This window comes from Lemur catta, chromosome 4, assembly GCF_020740605.2.
Source record: "Lemur catta isolate mLemCat1 chromosome 4, mLemCat1.pri, whole genome shotgun sequence".
NCBI classification, from domain to species: Eukaryota; Metazoa; Chordata; class Mammalia; order Primates; family Lemuridae; genus Lemur; species Lemur catta.
In genome coordinates, this window is record NC_059131.1 from 116,816,217 (window position 1) to 116,828,438 (window position 12,222).

The 12,222-nt window shown below is 54.5% G+C and overlaps 1 long non-coding RNA gene across 2 annotated transcripts; it reads left to right on the forward strand.

Moving 5' to 3' along the window:
• Positions 1-6,374: 6,374 nt before the first annotated feature.
• LOC123636545 lies at positions 6,375-11,826 on the forward strand. 2 transcript variants are annotated; one of them, XR_006734586.1, is made up of 3 exons: positions 6,375-6,517; positions 10,993-11,152; positions 11,625-11,826. It is a non-coding gene; the product is annotated as an uncharacterized LOC123636545 (long non-coding RNA). The 2 variants fall into 2 exon arrangements; XR_006734587.1 differs by having other exon boundaries at positions 11,022-11,152.
• Positions 11,827-12,222: the final 396 nt, after the last annotated feature.

Genomic DNA, 12,222 nt, shown 5'->3' on the forward strand with positions numbered 1-12,222 from the left:
GGAGCATTTTCAAAGTCCAAGACAGGCCTGGTGGCGGCACAGGGGCGGGCTGAGGGGCTGTCCCCCGCCCCCGTGGGAAGGTCCGTGGGCTCCGAAGCCCCCCCCACGGAGGGAACTTGGGTCACCGGCGTGTGCGTTGGAGCCGGTGGCCCTTGTCCCCGCCGGGCCTTGGTCGCGGACAAGAGCAGCTGAGTGAGGCGGCGGCGCCTGTGCCGACTCCCGGCCCTGCGCCCCCCACGCCGAGGCCTGCCACCTGGTCCCGTGCGGGGACAGGGACCTCCCGCTCCCCCAGGCTGGCAGCACCCAGCTGCCTATTCCTAGAGGATGGTCTTTCGTCTGGAAGATGCATCACTTGTGGAACGAGAGGCTGGTACGCTCTGTGTCACGGAGAAGCAGGGACAGAAAGCAAAGGCTGCTGTCGCCCCGCCCCCTTGTCTCTCTCAGCCGCGCTGCCAGCAGCCTGGGACACGCGATGATCCCAGCGTCACCGAGGCTGTCTCTTTCCTTAATGCCACAGGTACGTTTCACACTTTTAAAAGAGAAGCCATGTCACTGTGATGGCCCCGGCGCCTCCCGTGCGAGCTCCCGTAACGCTGTGCTCGGGCCGCAAACCCCTGCCGGGGACAGTGTCCCTCACGCTGACGCCCGGGAGGCCACGGAAGGCTCCGGTGCGAGTCCCCGCAGCACGGGGGTCCGACGCGGTTAGAAGCCAAAGTGCCCCCGGAGAGGACGTAGCACCGGAAACACCTGGTGACACGAGGCCGCGGGGCCGCTGGAGGCCGAGAGCGGGCCCAGCTGACACTCGGGGACGCGTCCCCGCTGCGTGAGATGCGTCCGTGCCAGACTGCGGGACGCGCGTTGCGGGGACCGCGGGCTCCGTGCCGGGTTCATCCGCAGCTCCAGCAAAGCCCAGGGAAGAGACGGGGGCAGAGGAAGGACTCGGGCCTCCTCCTGCCCGACTAACGACGCTGCAGCCGGAGCGGCTCCCGAGAGTCCGGCCGGAGCTCTGCGACCTCAGGAGGCCGGCAGGTACTCGTTGCTGGACAGACCCCTCTGCTGGTCTTATTGCAGACACACACGGTGCCTGCCCCCGCCGGCCAGCCCCCAGTGTGGCCCCGTCAGAAAACACAGGACAGTAAACCCAGACGGATGGTCTGTCGGGGAGCGACACTGTCGTCCCTTTGGTCGTTCTCCTGCCAGCTGTGCCCTTCATTGAAACTGGGCACAGACTGAGTGGCCTCCGCCAGGCCGCCGGGCACAGGGACCGGAGGCTGCTGCTTTCCTTCCTGCCCTCCCCCTGCCCAAGGTGGGGCAGACAAAGGGAAACCCTGCTTGGTGTGGGCCGATCGGTCACCAGTTTCACACCAGCCTGGCGGGCCCGGGTGAAATTTCACAGTTAGCAGACGCGCTTCTGGTCATTCGTCAGGACCTCAGTGTGCTCTTGCAACGGACACCCCCAATTTCCAGATGCTCCGCTGTAGGGGAGTCACACGATGGCTGGGAGGCAGGAAAGGTGAGGCTGGTCCATCCGGGTTCAAGTGTGTTAACACGTGAAAAATGAAGAAGGCCAGGGGTTTAGACACCCAGCCAGGAGAAGAGCACTGACTGCAGCAAAAGGTGACTCCATGGGCTGAGTTATGTCCCCTAAAAATCACGTGTTGCCTTCCTAACCCCACAGGAATGTGAATGTATTTGGAGATAGTGTCTTTAAAGAGGTAATTAAGTTGAAATGAGGACATCAGGGTGGGCTAACCCAATCTGACTGGTGTCCCTATAAAAAGAGATTGGGACACAGACACACATAGAGAGACCAGGTGAGGATGCAGAGAGAAGACGGCGTCTGCAAGCCCAGGAGAGAGGCCCCAGAGGAACCCAACCCTGCTGGCACCTTGGTCTCACACTTCCAGCCTCCAGAGTCATGAGAAAATAAATGTTTGTTGTTTAAGGCCCCCAGTCTGTGGTACTTCGCCATGGCAGCCCCGGCAGACTAGCACAGAGACCCTAGTATTGCTCGAGGAACGTTGTCCTTTGTAGCGGGGGACGCGTCACGACTTACAGCAGGTGCACATGCCTGGTGGCTCTTGGCATCCTCACCGCAGGCCTGAAGGGCAGGTCAGGAATTATTACAGGGCTTCAGCCCCTTATCCAAAACCACTGGGGACAAATGTACTTGGATTCCAGAATTCCTCAGATTTCGGGAAGATCATACATGCATGCACCATGTGTTACCTAACACACTGAGTGCGTCTGCCAGGGCACCCACAGTTAAACACACGGCCACTTCTGAAATGAAACAGAACCACATGTGTGTGGAGATATCTACAGATACGTATTTGCACTAAAAAGGATACATAAAGCATATATGTAACCTCATATTTGTTCAGGTCAGATTGTGCCACCAAATGAGTTAGTGTCAAGTGGATAAAGACTTGTTTGGGTTGGGGGATTTTGGAAATACACACAGGGTGTTACAGACTTGCCTAATTCTCCCACCCTCACCTTCTGAATTCAACTTTCAAAGAAGAAGAAACCAAGACTCAGGGGAAAAGCCCCTCATTAGGGATCACCTGGCTCACAGAAGCCCAGCTGGGCTCTTAACTTCTGCCTCCTAACTCCGAGGTCCGGTTCTTTCGATGTGAACCCAGAGGGCCTCCCTGCAGGGCTCGCCCACCGGCAGCTCCTTGCAAACGCCCCCTCCCACCTCCTCCGCCCTCCCCCTCCATCCTGGCTCTGCAGCCTTTCCGGCTCCACCCGGGCACTTGGTGGCCATTCATAGACATCATCTTCCAGGCTCCCTTCCCTGACCTCTCAGAGTCTCATAGTTTCAGGACTGGAAATGACTTTGAAGATCATTTCTGGAAGAGTAGCCTGCTAACTTTTTTAAAGAATCAAATGTTTTATTTTTCCACTGTAATCACACATCTCAGATTATCAGACAGGTACAAGCAGAGCTGCTCCTGCGAGCCTGGGCTCCTCCTCCCCTAACCAGCCAGAGAGACCCGAGGGGCCTGGGCAGAGCTCTGCGGATCCTCGAAATACAGTCTGACACCCTCTGGTGTGGCAGGACGCTGTTATACTATGGGACAGAAAAAAATGAGATCCACCAGGGGAAAAAGGCAGCCAAAGTTTACAAGATGCTCACTAGTTATTGCCAATCTCATTGCACAGAGTCAGAAACTGAGGCCCCAAAAGGACTGGGAAAAACCAAGTGCAGACAGACTGCGGCCGGCAGCAGCACAGCAGTTAGCCTGCCTTGCAGACCTACGTTCCTGGCATTCCATGCCCCTTCATATGCTAAACGAAAGAGCAAGGTGTACTGTTTGGAAAGCTGCCCAAAGGTGTCCGGGGCTGATGAGACTTGTGCTCGGGAATTCTTAGCAGCAGTGGTTTGTATAACATGAACCCCGAACTCCAATGCCTACCCTAGGCCGCAAATGTTCATAATAATTCGGTGACTTCTGAGTTAACTGAACGTAAAGAAACCCCAAAATATGTTACATAAGAGAGATTTTTGTTTCTCTGCTCTAGAATCTGCCAAATGGAACTTGTTCAAACTTCCTGTATTAAAAAAAGAATCCCTTCTAGACTAAGATCCAAAATGCAAGAGTTCAATCCAAAAAGGATAAATTTTAAAAGGTCATGATCCTGGGAACTACTGGATTATAGTGAGAATTGAAGTTTTCATGGCATGAAAAAAAATCTAAGAATAGTATATATTTTGGAGACGTTTCACCAAAAAACTTTGACCATCTCTTTGAGTTTTCCAAAAGCGACCCCTATCTTTTCCTTTGCTGTCTGGATTCTATTATGAGGGTCACCTCTGTGTTTGAGGACAGCTCCAGGGACTTCGAAATTTGGTCAGCTACTGTCTGAAAGTGAGATAATGACTATAAAATTGTCCTTCCACATTCATCGCCCCTCGCTCTCGATGACAGAATCCCTGGGCATTAGCAGGACTCCCGTCTGCTTGTGTAGACATGACATTTCTCAGCCTCCCTGACCACAGTGTGGCCATCGAGTGAAGCCTGGGAGAAGGATGCAGGTAGAAGGGACCCTGGGCAAGTCCTGAGGCCCATTATTAGAAGGACGGCGCCTGCCCCTCAGTGACCCCTGCTTTATGTGACTGAGAACAGCCCCCCAGGCCTCTGCAAAGGAACTGGGTCCTGGATGACACCCTGCAGCAGCATGACCCAGCTCTGGGCCACACATTTTCAGGCCTCTGTGTTATAGCAACTCTGCCACTAACTGACACGAGAAATGACATGTGGGTGTGATGACTGCCAGCAACAGTGTCCAAGGCATTTTTCCAGAGAGACAGTTGGGCCTGTAATGGCCACACAGGGGCCCAGATGCCCAGAGGCGAGCCCTATACCCCTCTGTCCCTTGTTGACCTGGGAATGGGCCACCTCCTGCCTGGGGCTGACGGGGTGAGGCTGCAGGCATGAAGTCCCTGGCCTGACAGTCACAGGCCCACAGGTGTTGCTGGGCCGGGCTGCACCCAGACAGGAGGACAGGAGGGCCTGGGCAGTGCTGCAGACAGACCCGGCCTGTGCCTGGCATACTGGGGATGTCCAGTCAGGACTGGTTAAAACGTCCTCTTGCCGTAGCGCCCCCCCTTGCTGTCAACAGGCACTGCCAGCTTGTCCCATCCAGACCCACACCTGCTTTCTGCCCCAGCCTGCTCCAACCTCCTCTGTGTTTCCATCTCAGTGAGTGGCACCTCCCCACTATTGCGGAGAGGGGTTCCTGGCATCTTGCCCTGCCAGCTCCCCCTCTCTGGGGGCATCGGAACCATCAGCACCTCCCCTGCGGCTGCCAACAAGGCTCCTGGTTGCCCTCCGTGCCTGCAGTGTGTTCTGCAAACACAGCAGGGCGATCCTCTGTGAGTGTAGGTGACATCGCACAGCCTTCCTGCCTGCACCCCCCGGCTCCCCGCTGCTCTGCAGCCAGACCCCAGCTGCCAGGCACAGCCCCGGGGCCCTGTGTCCCTCCCGGACTGCGGTCCTTCCTGCCCCGGGCGCCTGTGCTCCTGCAGCCTGCAGGGCTCACGTCTGTCCTCGACATTCTCATCGCTTCCTGACCCCCATGAGGGAGTGTCCCCCACCCCACCCCCGCCACCGCGTGCTTGCCTTTTTATTCTTCGCGGCCATTACCATCCAATGCGGAAGTGATCATTGTTACTGTGTTAGTTGATCATCAGCCTCCCCGACAAGAACGAAAGCCCCTAGGTCTGCCCGGCTGGCACCAGTGGGCTCTTAACAAACATTTCTCGAAGGAATGAAGTGAGGTGAGTTGAGCTGGACAGGTTCTATCTTCCAAAGTCACCGCAGTAGAAATTCCCACCATTTAGAGACTAACAACTCCAGCCCAGTGGGCAGAGCAGGTGACAGTGAACTTCAGCAGAGACCAGTGAGCTCCCCGTGCTCACGCGCCGGCCTCACCATGAGCCGAGTGACCCACTAAGGTCACCAAGCTCTCTCTCCCCTCCCGCCAGCCAAGCGTCCCTCCAGTGGGTGGCCGTGGGACTGCAAGGGACCTTTGTGAACAGAGAAAGGAAGAGGCAAGGTAAAGGACGAGGACTAGCCCAGCAATTGGACTGTTTTGTTTGTTTACCTCTGTTTTCCGGTGATTTTATAGTGGCCATGTATTTCTTTTATAATGTTTTAAAAAGGAAAAATATGATCATTGTAAAAGAAATTATCATTCTGGTGGATTAATACCATCAGAAGATAGAGAAAGAGAGAGAGAGAGAGAAACAGTAATAACAATTTTCCTCTAAAATTTCCTAGAAATAGACTGGAACCACGTACAATAATCCCTCCCCCAGTGTGGGGCTCAGCAGCCTATAACCTACAGCCCCCCGCCCGTTTGTATAAATAAAGTTTCATCAGAACACAGCCGTGATCCCCGATGCCTTCCGACTGTGCAGCGTTAGAGTTGAGTTGGGACAAAGACCGTGTGGCCTGCAGAGCCGAACACAGCTACTGCCTGGCCTCTTCCAGACAAAGCTTCCGCCTCCTGCCCGGGACAGAGCTCCCTGCGCTCCCCTTTCCCGGGCTCCTTCCGCAAGGCCAGCACAGGCAGCTGCGGCTGCTTCTGTGTCCTCGCCCGCATCTGGTGTCTCTGTCTCTCGGCTGAAGATCAGAAACTAGATTCATCTTTATATTTCCACAGGGCCTGGCACAGTTTTGGCCTTGGAGCATGAGCATGTTGTGGAAATATTTCAGTTCTGCTTGAGTGAGGAAGCCGGAGTGGATCCAGTCTTCAGCAGCCCGTGTGGCTGCGCAGCCAGGGCTGCTCCCCCGGGCAGCCTCCCTTGCTGCGTCACCGCCTGGCGACAGCGGCGCCCTGTCTCTGATGGCTCTTGGCCACACTGGATGGCGTGAGGCTGCCCCTCCTCAGCACCGCCCGCCCGGACTCCGGACGGGCACAGCAAGGCCTCTTCAGAGCCAGGAACAGGAAGCAGTAAATGCCCGACCGAGGACAAGCTGAGGGAGGGGTGGACAGTCTAGATTTGGTAAGTCTGAGGTGCAGAATATCATTTTTCAAAAAAGGCCATTTTGTTCCTTCCACACAAAAGCTCCCGGACTCATGCTTATGAAGCATCGCTAAGCCAGCACCACGCTGGGCGTGACATGAAAAGTGTGCATCCGTCTGTGGTTTGCAGCCAACACCGGCGGCACAGGCGTCTGGTCCCGCACAGTCAATCTGCCCGGTCCCGCGTCTACTATGAATCCGCGTTTTAGCGACCGTCGTCCTTGTGAGCCGCGAGGGCGAACGGCAGGGAGCGGCTCCGCAGGCCCTTTGCTTTCAGAGGCCCCGGTGCTAGGCTGGCGCCACTTCTCAGGGAGGCTGTGATCGCAGCGACAGGCCCCATGACCCCTCCCCCGGGAAGGTGAGCTCTAGAAGGTCAGAGTGCGCGCGCGCGCATGGGGAGCCCTGTGGGGGCGTGGCTGGGAGACCCCGAATTTTTTGAGAAGAGAAGAAAGGACTGAGGCTGCCTGTGAACTCCCCCCACTGTGCCGCCCACCCTGGAGAAACGGCCACTGGACTCAGGACCGCTGTCCCGCCCGAGCTGGGTGGCAACGGGACGGAGCGTCCCTTTTCCCAGTGAAAGGCGACCGGTTCACATTAAGATCGTTTCCTGGAGAGCTAATGGCCCTCTCAGGTTAAAGACTCAAGGCGAATGAACTCATCTGGTCACGACTCTGTGGGGGACACCTGGTGGGGGGGGTCTCATCGCTGTAGCTTAATTAAAGACCCCCAGGCGCCGGGTCAGCTGGTGGCCCTGCAGGCTTGACTAATTGTAATATTTTTCTCATTAAATTTCTGGAAGGAGACAAGCTTGGTCCCGCACAATCCCTCAATCCCCCAAATAATCAGGCGGCGTGTGGCACACTCTCCACACGGCCGGGTCCCGGGGAGCCGCCGCCCGGCGACAGCGGACGGCTGACTGTCGCGGGGACTCTCGGTTCTCGCCCCGCTGGACTGCGGGTGTTGCGGAGACGGCGGCACAGCGAGGGCGACCCGCTCCGCCCCTGGGGAGTCCTCCTTCTTCCCTGACTCGAGCGACAAGCAGGAACAGTGAGAGCCACACGCCTCCCTCCGTGCTTCCGCCCTTCACGTCTGGAAGCCGCTTCCCCGCAGGTGCGGGCCGAGTCACGCCCGGCGGGTCCCGTGGTCTGCGCTGTCACAGGGCGGCTCTGGAGCGGCCACGCGGGCCGCCCAGGCGGAGCCGCCGCACACAAGGACCCTGGCTCGGGCCGGGCAGGTCCGCTCTTCCGCCTGGGGAGTGGCTGTCACGTCTGCACAGCCCCCTGGATGCTGGGCCTGTTAACCTGCACTCTCCTCACATTTGCCACCCGGCATGCCCATCGCTTGTCACACGCTGTGCGATGGCTTTAGAAACATTTCCTTTTAATTTTTACGGCAAACCCAATGAGGTAGACAGTTTTACTCCAGTTTTACAAACGGGAGAGCTATGGCTCCGAGGTGAAGCAGCACGCCCAAGTTCAACAGCTGCCCAGTGCAAGAGCTGAGTTTGCGGCTCTGTGACCCTCAAAGCCCTGCCATCCGCAGAGCAAAGTCAGAGCTCTCTGCATGTCCCTTGAGCTGCTGACCTGAGCTCCCCTGGGGGCACCGGCCGCCTGTACTTCCCCACTGTCGTGGGCTAAATTGTGTCCCCCTCCCCAAAATTTGTGTGTTGTAGCCCTAACTCTCAGTACCTCGGGATGTGATCTGTATTTGGAGACAGGGTCTTTGAGGAGGTGATGAAGTCAAAATGAGGCCTTGGTGATGGGCCCTAATCCGGTGTGCCTGGTGTCCCTATAAGAGGCGCTGAGGACACAGACACACACAGAGGGATGACAGCTGTAAGCCAAAGAGAGAGGCCTCAGATGAGACCAACCTGCAGGCACCTGGATCCCAGACTGCCGGCCTCCAGGACTGGGAGACAACGTGTCTCTGCGGGCGACTCGTCCAGTCTGCGGTTCTTTGCTGTGGCAGCCCAAGCGGCCCGAGACGCCTCTCCCCATGTGCTGCCCGGGCCTTTGCTCAGACCCCGGCCCCACGCCTGGGGTGCTCTGTCCACTGTCTCTGCTCGGTCGGCCTTTGCCAGTCTTTTGAGATTCACTTCATGAGTCGTTTCCTCTAAGAATCCTCTGGATTGGGCTAAGAATTCCTCTTCTGGTCACCTGTACCCCCTTCTGCGTGGCGCTGTCTTAGCAGATAGCAAATCATGTTTAGTCGTGTATCTGTCTCTCTGATTGGAGAGCAGGGACCAACTTATACACCATTGTGCTCCCAGCAGCTGGCGCAGGCCCTGGCACGTGGTAGATGACAAATAGATGTTGGTGGCACCATACGCTGAGTGCTGAGTCCCCATCAGAGCACATGTTGGAACCTGTTTCCCATATTCTTTCTTTCCTAGGCTTGTGCACAGAAGCCTCTCCCACCCCCTGGCAGGATCCGTGGGGGCCACATTTCCTTCTTTCACTCCTCTCCGCTCAGCCTCAGAGTCACCTGTGCTCCCACGCCTCAGCAGAGCACGAGGGGCCTGAACCCAGCAGGGGAGCCTGGTTCCACCCTCACCTGGCCGGAGCTGTGAGCGTCTCTTTGTCTTGAGACTTCCAAAGTCCCCCTGGTCCCCTGGCCCCTCCTTGGTGCTCTTAAATCCTGGAGGCCAGTGAGATCTTACAGAGGCTGGGCTCACCTGTCCTCAGGGCCTGGAGTGGCAGGTGCGTTGACACAGGAGACAGGCCCTCCACTCCCCACCCCCTGCCTCCGCAGCGCAGCTCTGCTTCATGAGTGGAGCAGGTCACTCCAAGGTGAAGTCCTGGCTAAATCCGATCCTGTAAAACAGCAGATGAAGAAAAAGTGGCTTTGATTCGGATTGAACATGTATTACATCCAATGTATTTTTTTTTTTTTTTTTTTTTGCAGCACTGGTAGCATTTTGCTATCTTGATAATTTTTTGCATATGCTAACCTTAAACTGAATTACATTTCCAGAGTCCACGTCAGCTAGTGTGTGCTTGTAGGCACGTGGGGGTGTGCTAAGCCCCCACCCCTTGATCAGTGTGGACGTCTCCCAGCCTGTGAGGGTAGTTTCTCTGAGCTGGCACTTCCTCCCCTTTAAAATGGGGATAATGTCTACACTGCAGGGCTGTTTTGAGAAGTGGAGATTTTGTGAGAGCTGTTCTAGTGATAGCTCTCCCTGACAACTACTGATACTAACAGTACTACTCTTTCTTCCCAACTTAATTTTCATAGCCTGGGGCAAACACCTACCTCTTTAGTATTCTCTTTACTATCTATTGCTGCTGTTGTTGTTTTTAACTAACTCCATGAGAAAGGGAGACAAGAGATGTCATGTTTGGGAATAAAACAAAAACAGCTTAAGGAAATCAGAAAGGAAGTAACTACGCCATTGCCTGTGTTATGCGTTGCCTGGAGGACAGCAAGCGTGTCTCGTGAGCGCCAACTACCCCCGCTGGGTCCTCGCACCGGCTGTCTTCCCACAGCACCTGACCTGGGAAAGGCAAGCCTTCACTGTGCCCTTCCTTGGTGCTCTCTGTCTTGCCTATAATGGGCATATGTCATTGCTGTTTGTTGCCTTGCTTGGAGCCACTGGCACAACACACCTTGTGCACGGTTTTTAATTTACCAATTTACTGAAACAGGAGGGCCTGTGAGGAGCTGCCTCCTGCTGGGGCCGCATACTCGAACAGAGACAGGTGCAAACCTCACTGCCCTGCCCTAAAGCACCCGACAATCCAGTCAATGAGGATAGTTAGTATGAACAGTGCTAGATGAGTGGCATGGAGACATTGAGTGCTCCGTGAGGACAAGGGAGCCATGGCCTGGTGGGGGCAGGGGAGAGAAGCCATCCCTGAGACAGGGAGTCCAGAGGGAGAGCAGGCAGGGCTAGGGGAGAGCTGGGTCACCCCGGGGGGTGCCTGCTGTCGCCTTCTCCAGATGCACCGCCTACTTCTCCCCCGCAGCCCCCAGAGAAGGAGTGGCTTGCTCCCCTGGACTTGGAGGCTGCCTTGCCTGGCTACCCCCTGCAGAGCGAGCAATGCCCCCTTTCCCAGGGTTGGGACGGCCTCAGGACACATTCAGAACCCACCTGATCCTGATCTCAGGGCAGATGGGCCCTCATCCCTAACAGGAACTCACGCAAGACCCCTGTCCACCAAGACAAAGGTGGACAGATGGTTTTAGCAGGCAGGATGGCTTGGGGGGTGGTTCTTCCTCAGCTACTTTTTAATGGTGACGGTGATAACAAAATCAATATAGTATGATTATTATATAACAGTGCATTTGAGCAGATCAAGTACATCCGAATCAATGCGCTCATTATACAACTTACAATATGCAGTGTGAGGGACAATGCACCACACAGTGTACAACACGAACCACTCCATGTACAGCTTGACACAGTCAGGCATCGGGCAATGATGGGGTTATGTTCTGAGAAGTGCTTTTTTTTAGGTGATTTCATTGCTGTGCAAACATTACAGAGTTACTTACACAAACCCAGATGGTGCAGCCTACTCCAAACCTAGGCTACATGGACAGCTGATTGCTCCCGGGCTGCAGAGCTGCACAGCATGTGACTGTACTGAACACTGTAGGCAACTGTAACACAATGGTAAGTATTTGTGCATCTAAACATATCTAAACTTAGAAAAGATATGGTGAAAATACAGCACTAAAGATGAAAAATGGACACTTGTGTAGGGCACTGACCATGAATGGAGCTCCCGAGACTAGAAATCGCTCTGGTTGAGCCAGTGAGTGAGTGTTGGGTGAAGGGGAGGCCTAGGACGTTCCTAGTGTTTATAAAGTCTGTAGACTTTATGGAAACACTGCACACTTAGGCTACACTAAATTTATAAAAAAAAAATTTATTTTTTCAATAATATATTAACATTAGCTTACTGTAACATTTTTATTTTGTTTTAATTTTTTTAACTTTTGACTGTTTTGTAATAGTACTTAGTTTAAAACACACGTTGTACAGCTATACAAAAAGTTTCTTTCTTTACATCCTTATGCTATAAGCTTTTTTATTTTTAACTTTTTTTTTTTTTACTTTTTAAACTTTTTGTTTAAAAACTAAGACACAAACACACAGTAGGCCTACACAGGGTCAGGATCATCGATATCACTGCCGTCCACTCCACACCTCGTCCCTCCGGAAGGTCTTCAGGGCCGACAGCAGGCCTGGGGCTGCCGCCCTGTGACAGCAATGCCTTCTGGATGCTTCCTGGAGGACCTGCCCGGGGCTGTGTTACATTTACTTTTTTTATGTAAGCAAAATGAGCATACTCTAAAAAAAAATAAAAGGTTAATAAATATACAAACCAGTAACCTAGTTGTTTATTTTTATCAAGTGTCGCACACCGAGCGTATTGCATGCGCTTTGCTTTCATAGCCCAGGCAGTGTTGGACTAATGTGTCACGCTCCACCGCCACTGCGTCACTAGGCCACAGAAATCATTCATCTCCGTTTTGACCTTGGGGACCACTGTCATATGTGTGGTCTGCCTTGACAGAATGTTTTCACGTGGTGCGGGACTGTGTAGCTGGACACCAGCTGGAGGGCCGATGCGCAGTGCATGTTACGTACAATATAATGATCCGTGTGTGAATATTCACTCCTCCTACACGCAGCCCAAATAAGAAACACTCCACAAACGCCAAAGCCGAGGGCTGGAG